A 14,970-nucleotide genomic window follows, 5' to 3' on the forward strand; every position below is an offset into this window, starting at 1 on the left:
ACACCGCGGGACGGCGCACGTGAGAGTGTTGGAGTTGATCCAGCTAAACACTGCCAATCCTTGACATCCCCAGGATTAATATCACTCACGAAGGATCCTTGTGTGGACAGGTTTTATTTTGTAATTTTAGGACTTGACAAGTTTCATCCCTCGCAATGCTAGCAATCTTCACCAAGAGCGTATGGTTTGCACAGCTAAGATTCCCGGATGTAAATGATCAGGGAAGAGAAAGAATGGATCTGGCTGGCATCGTAAATGCATTTTTTTATTATCATGGAGAGTTTTTTGTGGCTTTTGTTTAGAATGTCCGACAGCTCTTTGACGGAGTGAGTGAGTTGGGTTTAACGCCGCTTTGAACGGAAATTACAGTTATATCACGGCGTGTCAGCTTGATGTGGGAGGAAGGCCCGAAGTGATGCAGGTCTCGGACGTTTACCACTTTTGTGAAACCCACGAGCACGAGTATGGTGCTGACAGCCCTAGGACAATAATCGGGGAGAACCGGGATTCGAACCTACGATCTTAGGTTTCGGGCGTGCCCAAGGGATGCAACTCTACATAGCCGACTGGGCCACCTAGGTCCACTCGCACAGCGCGATCTTAGCGCTACGACTATTGTAAGCCAATGTTAAAGTATGGGAGTTACGATCATCTTAGCGCTAAGTTTGCTTTGTCCAAGTTTCTCCTTCACGGAAGACATTATAGTTGTTTTAAAATCTCTGAAATCAACATATCGTACAGAAAAAAAAATGTTGTTAAATTATCTTATTACAAATTTAATAAAAAGGAGCCCAGAGACTCTCTTGATACTGCAGAAATCTAGACTTGCCAAACACTATAGACTTGCATGGGCTGTATTTGATATACTTGTATCAGGGTCTGTAACACAGACCAACAGTGGATGGTTTATACGTTATGTCATCGGTACCTGGTTGTCGCCATATTCTTAAAGATTTGCTCGACTGTCATGCTCCCAAATCAAGACAAGGTGTAGATCATTTAATCAACATATCACTATTACGTTAGGAATTATTAGTTTAAAAAGGTAACAAACTTAGGCGTTGTTCAGATCGGCAGTATTAGTTCGGTTTCTCCTTTGGTGGGGCAACAACGAAGATTGACATCATAGGTCCAAGGTAACAATGACCGCTTGGGAAGCCGACAGGGTCCACGGTGACCATATACAGGGTCCATGGTGACTATATACAGGGTCCATGATGACTGCATACAGGGTCAATGGTGACCATATACAGGGTCCATGGTGACCGTACATAGGGTCCATGGTGACTGCATACAGGGTCCATGGCGACTGCATACAGGGTCTATGGTGACTGTATACAGGGTCCATGGTAACTATTCTGGATCCATGGTGACTGTATACAGGATCCGTGGCGACCGTATACAGGGTCCATGGTGACTGCATACAGGGTCCATGGCGACTGCATACAGGGTCCATAGTGACTGCATACAGGGTCCATGGCGACTGCATACAGGGTCCATAGTGACTGCATACAGGGTCCATGGTGACCGTACATAGGGTCCATGGTGACTGCATACAGGGTCCATCGCGACCGTTTACGGGGTCACTGGTGACTGCATACAGGGTCCATAGTGACTGTATACAGGGTCCATGGTGACCGTATACAGGGTCCATGGTGACTGTATATAGGGTCCATGGTAACTATTCTGGATCCATGGTGACTGTGTACAGGATCCGTGGCGACCGTATACAGGGTCCATGGTGACCGTATACAGGGTCCATGGTGACTGCATACAGGGTCCATCGCGACTTTTTACAGGGTCCATGGTGACCGTATACAGGGTCCATGGTGACTATTCTGGATCCATGGTGACCGTATACTGGGTCCATGGTGACTGTATACTTGGTCCATGGTGACCGTATACATGGTCCATCGTGACTATATACAGGGTCCATGGTAGCTATTCTAGATCCATGGTGACTATATAAAGGATCCATGGCGATCGTATACAGGGTCCATGGTGACCGTATACAGGGTTCATGGTGACTATATACAGGGTCTATGGTGACAACATACAGGGTCTATGGTGACTATATACAGGGTCCATGGTGACCGTATACAGGGTCCAAGGTGACAACATACAGGGTCCGTGGTGACCGTATACAGGGTCTATGGTGACAACATACAGGTTCCATGGTGACTGCACACAGGGTCCATGGTGACCGTATACAGGGTCCAAGGTGACAACATACAGGGTCCATGGTGACAACATACAGATCCGTTGAGACAACATACATGGTCCATGGTGACTATATACAGGGTCTATGGTGACAACATACAGGGTCTATGGTGATTATATACAGGGTCCATGGTGACTATATACAGGGTCCATGGTGACTATATACAGGGTCTATGGTGACTATATACAGGGTCTATCGTGACTATATACAGGGTCTATGGTGACTATATACAGGGTCCATGGTGACTATATACATGGTCCATGGTGACAACATACAGGGTCCGTGATGACAACATACAGATCCGTGGAGACAACATACAGGGCCCATGGTGACTATATACATGGTCCATGGTGACAACATACAGGGTCCGTGGTGACAACATACAGGGTCCGTGGTGACTATATACAGGGTCCATGGTGACTATATACAGGGGCCATGGTGACTATATACAGGGTCTATGGTGACTATATACAGGGTCTATGGTGACAACATACAGGGTCTATGGTGACAACATACAGGGTCTATGGTGACAACATACAGGGTCCATGGTGACAACATACAGGGTCTATGGTGACAACATACAGGGTCTATGGTGACAACATACAGGGTCTATGGTGACAACATACAGGGTCCATGGTGACTATATACAGGGTCCATGGTGACAACATACAGGGTCCATGGTGACAACATACAGGGTCCGTGGTGACTATATACAGGGTCCATGGTGACTATATACAGGGTCTATGGTGACTATATACAGGGTCTATGGTGACTATATACAGGGTCTATGGTGACTATATACAGGGTCTATGGTGACTATATACAGGGTCTATGGTGACTATATACAGGGTCCGTGGTGACTATATACAGGGTCCATGGTGACTATATACAGGGTCTATGGTGACTATATACAGAGTCCGTTGTGACAACATACAGATCCGTGGAGACAACATACAGGGTCCGTGGAGACAACATACAGGGTCCATGGTGACTATATACAGGGTCTATGGTGACTATATACAGGGTCCGTGGTGACTATATACAGGGTCCATGGTGACTATATACAGGGTCTATGGTGACTATATACAGGGTCCGTGGTGACAACATACAGGGTCCGTGGTGACAACATACAGGGTCCATGGTGACAACATACAGATCCGTGGAAACAATGTTACGTACGGTGTCCATGGTGACAACAACAATAACAACAACCACAATAATAATAAAAATTATTATTATCGCCGCCTTTATTATAATTATTGTTATGATCAGTACTTGTATTTGTTTGGAAGTGAATAAACTTTCAATCATTTATTAAACTACCTTTAACACCGAAAGATGATATCAGATCTACCTTTCGTTAATGACGTGGTTATGTTTGACAATTCAAGATTAGTGAGTGAGTGATTAAGTGAGTATTTACGTCGCTGCAGCAATATCACGATGAGGGGCACACACAATGAGCTTCGCACATCATTACCACGTAGGGATTCAAACACAAGCCATCGGTGAACGGGCGAACGCTATGACCACTGAGCTAAGCCACCACCCATTAAGATTTAGACTTTCAGTAACCAGTTGTAAAGTAAAAAGCTAACCTATATGGAAAAGGTCAGGCCTTTATTACAAATACCTGGATAAAAAATATTCTTACTTCAGCAACAATTTCACTAAAATAAGATTGCCGTTGTACTCATCAACTGGAAAATAGATTGCAAACAATTCATTGATACAGTCATAATGTTGCTTGGTTTGGTCAGACAATTTAAAACAAATTTTAGAGACAAGAGTTACCTCCCTTACACCAAGCCGCTTCAGTTCCTTCCCGACCCTCTTGTTGGGCGTGGCCCTTTGTACAAAGGATTTTCTTTCTTGTAACGCTGCCGTTAATTTGGATGGCAAGAAGACGTATACCGGAGGAATGTCGAAATTAAACAAAAATATTTTAAAAAAACAATACATGTTTACCACCATTCGTAAAAATAAAAGTAATTTGCGAAATATTTCAGTCTGTTTTACTATGAACAATACCCAAATACAATATCACAAAGGACAAATACAAACGATACCACGTGTTCTCCACGTGATTGCAAAGTGACAGAATATTCCCCTGAACATTCCCACAGCTTAATTTACCGTTCAATGTCGCATCCGTAGTCAACGACCCATAAGCAAAAAATACAGATTAACAATACAGATAAACCTCTGTTCCGCCGAAAGTTAAGATCTCGTCTCATAACAATGACTCAGCGATCCAAGAATATTGTTTAGTCTTTATGTACTTTAACACACAAAAAAACACACACAAAAAACACGTCATGTAGGCCTTTGGGGTTGGTATGCTCAGCTAAGTACCATGACTAGTGACTATACCCATCGCGTGGTTACATGAATACCGTCCTCGAAAGTTTAAACTTAAGGTCAAGGCTGTGTTAATCTGTGTTGTACAATCGACTTCTACCTGAAAGTCGTTCTGCTCGCATGGCCCCGACTGTCATTGTCTACCCGACCTCCAAACCGCCCGGCGCTGTTTCTCAACCTTGGGATGTGACCCATATATATATTTCGTCATGTGACACAGAATGCTGGTTACCGTACTCTAGTCTAGCCGAGACATATTCATTTCAGCTGTGTTAGGCGGCTTTACAACAACAACAATAACAACAACAACGACAACATTTGCAGCGATAGACGTGCATGCCATTAGCAACAGCTTCAGCACCGACATTGGTGCGTCATCGTGCACGCATGGTGCCGCATACTAAAGATATAGTCGAGATCGCACAAAAAGCTGCTTTTAGTGGAGATTTCTTATGATTATGGAAATTCAAAGAAATGAACGCATATGATTATTTTATTCCATGACAAACGATGAGGTCATATACACGATAATGTTCATCATGATCACACCGTGGTATCAATATTCACGAATAACACGCTCGAACACCTGGTGTTATTACTGATGTTCAGTGATCCATCCATACAAGTTTCACCACAATATTGACTTTTACGCCAAGTGGAATCTGCTTCGGCAGATAGTCGAGACTGGTTATTTTCTGGCCTTGACGTTTTATATTTGACCCTTAGTCCTGAAAATATAACATAGTATTGTAAAGATCAAAGGCTACCACCAATTCCACTGAAACTACTACTACTACTACTACTACTTCTACTACTACTACTACTACTACTACTACCACCACCACCACCACCACCACTACCACTACCACCACTACTACTACTACTACTACTGCCACTTCTACCACTACTACTACTACTACTACCACCACTACCACTACCACCACTACTACTACTACTACTACCACTTCTACTACAACTACTACTATTACTACTACTGCAACAACTACTACTACTACAGCAACTACCACTGCCTAAACTACACCGACTACTACAACCACCACCACCACCACTACTACTACTACGACTACCACCACTACCACTACTACTATCACTACCACTTCTACCACTACTACTACTACTACTACTACTACTACTACTACTACTACCAAACACTACAAGGGGCAGGTGGTCAGGCTTTGTGTCCAGATGTTGCAAGACCCCCAACTCTGAACATCCGACATATCACCTAATTTCTCTTGGCATCCAATTTAAGAACTCGTGAGTCATATCAGTGTACACAGCTGTTACAAGTAAATTATACTGAAATTTTCACACTGAATATATGAACTAGACTAACATATAGTCTCTGAAATGAACATATCATACAGAAAATAAAAATCTAATAAAAAGGGAGCCCAGTGATTCTCTTCATTTACTGCAGTAATCTAGACTTGCCAAACATTATAGACTTGCATGGGCTGTAGTTGATATAAATGTATCAGGGTCTGTAAGACAGACTATATATGAACATGCGTGCTCATAAGCTTAGGGCGAAACATTATATGCATTTGTTACTTTTTGCAAGTGAAAAAGAGTGAGTGAGTGAGTGAGTTATGCTTGAAGTCACATCGGCAATATTGCAGCCATACCGTGACTATCAAGATTAAAGATTATAATTACTATGAAACGTATAAAAACCTGCCAACGACGGGCAGTAACATAACTAGACATATCACAGAGAAATATTTAAAACTAGTATTGAATCATAAAATGGAAACTACGATACATAACAATACATTATAAAATCAGGCTATTGATCTCCAACAACTGAAGGTAGATCACCATACTGGGGTCCATGGGGACTTATAGTACTTTTTTACCTGCATGGACCCCAGCCGGATTTACATCATCCCTTCAGCTGTTGGCGATTATTGGGAAATTTAGCCAAATTAAAAAGAACACATATGCTACGATTAAAACTATAGTAAGAATAACATACTTTGAATATTTTGGACTTACGATACCCACTCGGATCAGGCAAGTGAAAAAGAAGAAAATATATTTCAACATTGCAATATTGGCATCCGCGTACCAGATAAACATTTCTTACAGCACTGCGGTATTCAGATTTGTGTGTTTGTTTGTTTGTTTGTTTGTTTGTTGGTTAACGTCGCACTCGGCTATATTCCAGCTATATGACGGCGGTCTGTAAATAATCGAGTCTGGACCAGATAGTCCAGTGATTGATATCATGAGCATCGATCCACGCAATTGAAATCGATGACATGCGAACCTGACCACCCGATCCCGTTAGTCGCCTTTTACGGTAAGCGTGGGTTGCTGAAGACCGGAATCTTCACGGGCCCGGTATTCAGAATACCACCTAACGGGGCTCGGAATCCGGATACCAAAAGGGGATAGGTACCCTCTGTCATCAACGTGTACCCCAACAGCGTGAGTCGCTTCTCATTATATTAATCACTGGATTGTCTGTTACTTACAGACTGCTCCTATACATAGCTGAGGGGCGGTCGGGTAGCCTAGTGGTTAAAGCGTTCGCTCGTCACGCCGAAGACCTGGGTTCGATTCCCGACAAGGATACAATGTGTAAAGCCCATTTCTGGTGTCCCCCGCCATGATATTGCTGGCATATTGCTAAAAGCGGCATAAAACCATACTCACTCACTCATACATAGCTGATATATTACGCAGTGCGTGAGGGAGTGATTGGATACCCCGCACACAGTACACTGACTCCGAACCGGATAGTGTTTTCTTCTCTTAATGCCGAGTGCCAGGCAGGGTACCAACAAGTACCATCTTTTAACGTCTCTTGAAGTTACGCGAACACCCGACCTTCCAGTCTGGGCAGGCGCTCTACCAACTAAACCACGTAGGCGGTCTGATAATCAAGGAAGGAAAATCAAAAGTGAAACTATCATTCATGAAAAGATTGATAAATTATATACACGATATGATTCATTTTATATATATATATATATATATATCTCATATCACTCTCTACACAACTGTCGAAGCTCACACGTATCAACACGTTGACTAAAACCATTCCCCCAGAGGCCTTACATACAATTTATAACTGATTATGTCACTGTTTTTGAGTTGAACGAATTAAAATAGCAAACAGACTTTGGAACCTGACGTTGTTTGATAAACCAGTGTTTTTCTTAACCTGCGCAAGTGACCAAAGTCCAAGGCAACGTGCATTCTGAACGCACCTGTTTTAGGCCATATCTTATACATTGCGCGAGTCTGGACTTTGTACTTGGTCGATAGGGGAGTAGGACCATTGAAAGTATTTCTAGGAAATCCAATTGTCATATGTCAAGGTCGGGTCAAAGCCGGGTCAAGGCTCTTCTGTACAGCTGTCGGTTCACATGACTCACAGGACTTGGTCATATATTCCGATGGATTACATATCCTATATATAGGACATCCGGGTACATACGTGCACGATTAACTCGTGATACGGCGTGGGGTGTTATTAAAGAGGCTCGGAGGTGTAATTGAGACATAATATTTTTCAGTCAGTTCTTCAAAATAAGTCGTGGATTTTTTTTCTCTTATAGGAGTGAGTGAGTTAGCAGGTTTTACACCGCTTTTAGCAACATTCCAGCAATATCACGCGGGGGACACCAGAAGTGGGCTTCAAACATTGTACCCATGTCGGGAATCGAACCTGGATCTTCGGCGTGACGAGCGAACGCTTTAACAACCAGGCTACCGGACCGCCCCCTTCTCTTATAGGAAGGGCTAAACACTATTTTTTTAACCATTACGCAGTTTTTTAACACACAGCATGTCAAGAGCAAATAAATATATTATCAAGCAGCTCCGAGATCGATGTTGTTCCGCCCTTATGGCTGGGGTATTGCGTAAAACAATCCATGACATTCACATTAACTAAACCCTGTGGTCAATGAAAAGACAAAATACTTATCTAAAGAAACTTTTAAATGAAATAAAAATGTTTCCACCTTTTTATTGTCATTTTTTATTGATATAAAGATAATTTATATCATATACCACACCACAGCTTGTAATTTAACGCTTGCCGTAACGGAAAAAAACCCGACAAGCACCGCTGGGTGGTTTAACGATGGCGGACCGGGAAATAAGGTACCAAGCGACGTGAAACAGAACTCGATTACTTAAACATAATTAAGTCCTGCTGTGAAATAGTATAACACGTACCAGAAGTATTAATACATTATTCATAATCATACTTCGCAGCAGTTTTCATTTGCATAAATAAGGATGAAATAACATACTTGAAATGAATTGATCTATTTTTTTCGCACGTCGTGGTCCATTTCGCATCTGGTTATTCATGAAGTACTATATCTGTTATCAGAACGCACGTTTTTTTCCCCTACATGAGATAATGTTATCGGACGATCTGTGTTATCCTGACTGTCGTCCTCGAGCCGTGGTGTTACAGTCAGTAGTGTTATTTAGTGGGCGAAAGCGTGCTACAGTTACTGTTGCCACGCGTGTCAGTATTAGATATTGATGAGTGCGGCGTTAAACAACTAAGTGACACCATTAGATAAACTGAGAACTTCTAAACAGCCGTCACAAATGGGAAGAAGAACACGACCATCTACATCTTTGGAGATCCGTGAAGATCCGGGATGAAACTGGTCTTCAGCAACCCATGCTTGCCGTAAAAGGCGACTATGTTTGTCGTAAGAGGCGAGTAACGGGATTGGGTGGTCAGGCTCGCTGACTTGGTTGATGCATGTCATCTTATCCCAATTGCGTGGAAGATGTTCATGATATCAATCACTGGATTGTCTAGGTCAGATTCGATTATTTACTGACCACCTTCATATAGCCGGAATATTGCTGAGCGAGTGTGGCATAAAACAACAAACAAACAAACAAACAAAAACATCTTTGGAAGAACGTCTCGTCCTTGAAGATCAAGAACTCTATTTCACGCTTGGAGTAAATGTTCCGATGTAAGGCACTCCCCATTTAATTCTCTTTCCTAAAAAATCATTATTTTGAAAGCCTTACCATCAGAGAAACATTTAGATTTTTTTTAAAAATAACGGACCAGGTAATATAGAAATAATTTGTAATCAGATATACAACTTCAAATAAATCTGCGTTTGAGTTGCGTTTAACGTTGCTTTGAACGCTTTTTAAATCATATCATGCCGTGTCTTCTTGGTTAGGGAGGTGATGCAGATCTGAGACATTTATCTCTTTGGTGAAACAAGATTACAGATAAACCCAGAAACATAATTAGGGCAAATCTGGGATTCGAACCAACGATCACAGGTTTCGGGCACGCCTAAGGGACGCAACTCTGCACAGCGAATTGGGCGCCTTATACGACTAGGACACAACCGCATATACAATGGTTCGGTTGGGTAGGTTAGTGGTTGAAGCGTTCACTAGTCAGGGTCGTGACCCGTGTTCGAGAGCCATCAATGTTCGAGGCCCGTCGTTAGTGAGTGAGTGAGTATGGTTTTACGCTGCTTTTAGCAATATTCCAGCAATATCACGGCGGAGGACACAAGAAATGGGCTTCATACATTGTACCCATGTCGGGAATCGAACCCGGGTCTTCGGCGTGACGAGCGAACGCTTTAACCACTTGGCTACCCGACCGCCCCCGTCGTTAGTGTAACCATCTGGGATGAAGCTGGACATTTGCCTAATATATGATCACTCACATATCCGACGCAGCGGGACGTGGGCGAGGGTCAGTCCCCAAAGATGACTTACATTTCAGCCATGTATTTGCTCGTACTTAGTCCTTCATCGTTTATCTTGAAATTATCGTGCTCTAAATGTAAAATATTAAATATACAAATAGACACAGGCTAAAGGCAGACATACACTGGTCTTGGTGGAAACGCGAATAAACGACCCTCCTAAAGACAAACACACATGGTTATGCTAACAAAGGAAGCGTAAAGCCGGCACATGCCCACGCGCACACGGTTTATAAGTCTGTCATACAGACCCTGAAACAAATATATCCAATACAGCCCATGCAAGTCTATAATGTGTGGCAAGTCTAGATTACCGCAGTATCAGGAAAATGAAGAAAATGTCTGGGCTCCTTTTTATTATATTTTATAACGATAACTTAAAACCTGTTTCTTTTCTGTAAAATATGTTCATTTCAGAGACTAACTGTTAGTCTAACGGTTAATGTAACTCGTGCAGACGCCGTGAACATAAGGGAGGAATGGACATGTGTTCGTGGGTGTATTCCTGTACATTCCGCCCAATTCCCCCAGGAGAGCTAGATCTGTGGAACCACGGACTTGTATATAGGTCCGTGGTGGAACGTAGACGTAGGCTTGTATATCTGTCTCCGTCCACCCCCTCCCTCCCTCCTCCCCTCCCTCATCACCCACTCCCACGTTACGGCGTTTGTAGGTCAGGGTTAGCTACCGTGTACTGACCTACAAAATACCATTTTTCATAATCTGCAGTGATTTCAGCAACATGTCGCTTGTGACCTTGACTATAGCTACTCACCCAATTAACAGTAATGTCGTGCAAGGACACCAGTGTTTATAGTGTAACTTCCCTGCAAGTGCTGAGACATACGAGGCGATTGCCCCTTATTGTGTTGCAGAAATGGGTTAATGGACGTTCGAGAACTGTTTTACCCTTCCCGTCCAAAATACCCTTGCATAGTTTCTGAACTGTTATTGGCTCGTGGCCCAAGGCGCCTTTGGCGTGTCAGAAACCTACACTCGTGGGTTCGAATCCCAGACTCGCCCAGACCCAGCTCCTAGTCTAGGTTTGCAAGCACTTGTCCCGTGTTCTCGAATTTCAGGGAAGTGGTAACCGCAACATGCCCATTAGACTTGCACAAGTCCCTAAGGCAATAATTATTAGTTTAAATCATAAGTTCTAGATTGTCAATAATACGAACAAGTTGTCCCTATAATGGACTGGGGACATCAGTACTGTCTATATATCTAGACTTGCCTATAAGGAGGATAGGCCTTATACTTCACATCCATGGACTTTTCTTTCAATACAGCCTTTGAGCAAGGCTACATACCCATCACTCCGTGCTTCGCTCTTACATGATGTAGGTGAGGTGAGGTGAGCTGAGGTGAGGTGAGGTGAGGTGAGGTGAGGTGTGGTGCGGTGTGGTGTGGTGTGGTTTGGTGCGGTGCGGTGTGGTGTGGTGTGGTGTGGTGTGGTGAAATGGGGTTTAACGTCGCGTCCAAGATTATTTCACTTATATAGTGACGTGCATGTACGCGCGTGTGTGTGTGTGGCTGCTTGTACTAGTCCGGACTGATGCCGATTTATAGTGCTAGCTCACTGAGATACCATGCCGCAGTTTAACATGAATACCCCACTCAGATACAGTATACTGACTCCGAGGCGACCAGTCTGTGCTTTGGCCCCTTAATGCCGAGCACCAGGCAGGGTAACAACATGTACCATCTTTTAACGTCTTTTGGTATGACGCGGCTGGGGATCGAACCCCAGACCTTCCACTCTCCGGGCGGACGCTCTACCACTAGACCACGGTGCTAGGCGGCCCCTCGTATGAAGTAAGTGAAAAACTTTTCAAAGCGGCAAAGCTGTCCAACTCACTCACTCACCCATTAGTATAAGAGCGAGCGAGTATTGTTTTAAGCTGCTTAGCGTGCGCATTTGTTTAGCAAGTCTATACCGGATCACGTCTACATCCAAGTTGTTCCTTGGCTCATTGTGAAATAAAGGAAAATATTACATTTATCTTAATAAATATGAAATATGACCTAAAAATTATTATTAGAACGTATGAATACGAATGGTAATTTTCTCAATCATGAGGCAGGACTGACTGGCCAGATACCATCTCGCTGATAATCATTAAAATGTTTCCTTCCTGATAACATGATAACTATGGCGGATATGACACATATATTTACGGGGAATTGGGCGAGTATACATGGCCCTCCTCATTTAGCGTCACTATCAGAATATTTATCCATTTCTATTAAGCCCCTTCTGAGCCTCTCTAGAGGCGGTCGGGTAGCCTAGTGGTTAAAGCGTTCGCTCGTCACGCCAAAAACCCGGGTTCGATTCCCGACATGGGTACAATGTGTGAAGCCCATTTGCGGTGTCCCCCGCCGTGATATTGCTGGAATATTGCTAAAAGCGGCGTAAAACCATACTCACTCACTCACTCACTCTGAGCCTCTCTCACAAATACTGTTAAAATTTGAGCAATAAGTGATCCCCACCTCGAACACCTGTGAGTGAGTGAGTTAAAATTAACATGTTTGTTTGTTTATTTGTTTGTTGTTTAACGCCACACTCAGCAATAGTCCAGCTATATGACGGCGGTCTGTACATAATCGAGTCTGGACCAGACAATCCAGTCATTGACATCATGAGTATCGATCGATGCAGTTGGGATACGATGACATGGATCAACCAAGTCAGCGAGCCTGACCACCCGATCCCGTCAGTCGCCTCTTACGACAAGCATAGTCGCCTGGTACGGCAAGCATGGGTTGCCGAAGACCTCTTCTAACCCGGATCTTTACGGGTCTGTTCTTCAGCAAACCACGTTGTCGTAAGAGGCGACTAACGGGACCGGGTGGTCAGGCTCGTTGACATGGTTGATGCAAGTCATCATATCCCTCCTGCGGAGATTGATGCTCATGATGTCAATCACTGGACTGTAAATGCGGTTATTTACAGACCGCCTTCATTTTGCTGAGTGCGGCGTTAAACAACAAACAAACAAACAATCAAACCCCAAGCATCCTGGTGGGTATGCTCTATCGCACTTAACAAACCGCACAATACCACATGGTGTAACACTCTCGCAAGCATGATTCACCTAAAATTACTTAATTTCATTTACGTCAATAGGAAACGTGAACAAACGTATGTCTTCAAGGTGAAATAGATACACACGAAGTTTGAACGCACCCATGTCTATCACCAGGTCATTGTCACTAACAGTCGCGCTGACATTACGTACCACACAGGGGTTACGCGGTACTACTTTGGACTGATGCCTGTTTTGGAATCTACCATATGCTAGCCAGTATTGGGGCATATTGCCATCCGGCCCTTGATATGTATTGTAAGAATGTTACTCCACATAAGAGAGAAGGCCGCTGATGTTTGATGCAATAGCGTGTAAAGTCGTGGAAGAGACGTAAATGTATTCAGTTTAACGAAATGGTGGAACGTTAAATCTGCCCACGTAATTTGGTGAAATTACTCACTTTTGATCCATTTTGTGAACAATCGGTTTTAGTTCAAAGTAAATCACGTGCTTACTATTTAAATTAGAACTGAAGCTTGTGATATCAATCACTACATTGTCTTGTCCAGATTCGGCTATTTACAGACCGCCATCATATTGCTGGAATAGAAGTGTTTATTTTCCTGCTAATATTTTGAAGTTCTTTCTTTTTATCACTGTCGGATCCAGAGTGAGTGAGTGGGTATGGTTTTACGCCGCTTTTAGCAATATTCCAACATTAACACGGCGGGGGACACCAGAAATGGGCTTCACACATTGTACCCATGTTGGAAATCGAACCCGGGTCTTCGGCGTGACGAGCACACGCTTACCCACAAGGCTACCCGACCGCCCCGTCGGATCCAGAAAGGATGTGTGGGTGGTTTGTGGGGTGCGGACACCTTATTTGTCAGCACTGCTATGTATATTGTTTAAGTCATGACTTGAGAAGTTTGCACTCCTGTTTAAAATCCCCGATCCGCCTTTCCATAAAAAGTGACTGCTGTTTTCCAACAAAACAAATGAAAAGCTGTCTCTGTCGACTGCTCTATTCTTTTCTTACATCAAGGCAATTTTACTCATTTAGGGAGCAACCTTAATAAGCCCCTATTTATTGAAAAGAAATTACATATGCCTAGCAAAATAATGTATCCTTTACTATATTAAAATGTCCAAAGAATACAATTCATTTTTTGTATTTAGTTAAAAAAACATTGATCACGTGTTTATTTGGGGGAAAAATATATGAGCTAAACATTAAAAAGAATAATTCCAAACCAAAGTCCCCCTCCCCAATCAAAATGGTTGCTCCCTAAGTATAGTCGACAGCAATCATTTAAATACATACAGAATAATAATTTAACATGTCTGCAATTCAAATAGGCTTGGTTAATACACCCGCCTTGATCCGACTGAGCCATTGGGGCAGTCCGCTCCAGACACATATGCCGACAATCTGATCACTGCATTAAGGGAGGAATGCGCATTCTTCAGAAACCAAGGCAGACAACATCGGGCGATTGAAGGGTGAACAGTCGAAGGCGAGTCGCGGTCGTGTAACGATATTACCCGTTCCGCGCCAGATGTTCCGTCATACCACCGCCCCACTGACCTAATTACCAGGGTC

This window comes from Haliotis cracherodii, unplaced genomic scaffold, assembly GCF_022045235.1.
Source record: "Haliotis cracherodii isolate W230 unplaced genomic scaffold, xgHalCrac1.p SCAF_21, whole genome shotgun sequence".
In the NCBI taxonomy this organism is placed as follows: Eukaryota; Metazoa; Mollusca; class Gastropoda; order Lepetellida; family Haliotidae; genus Haliotis; species Haliotis cracherodii.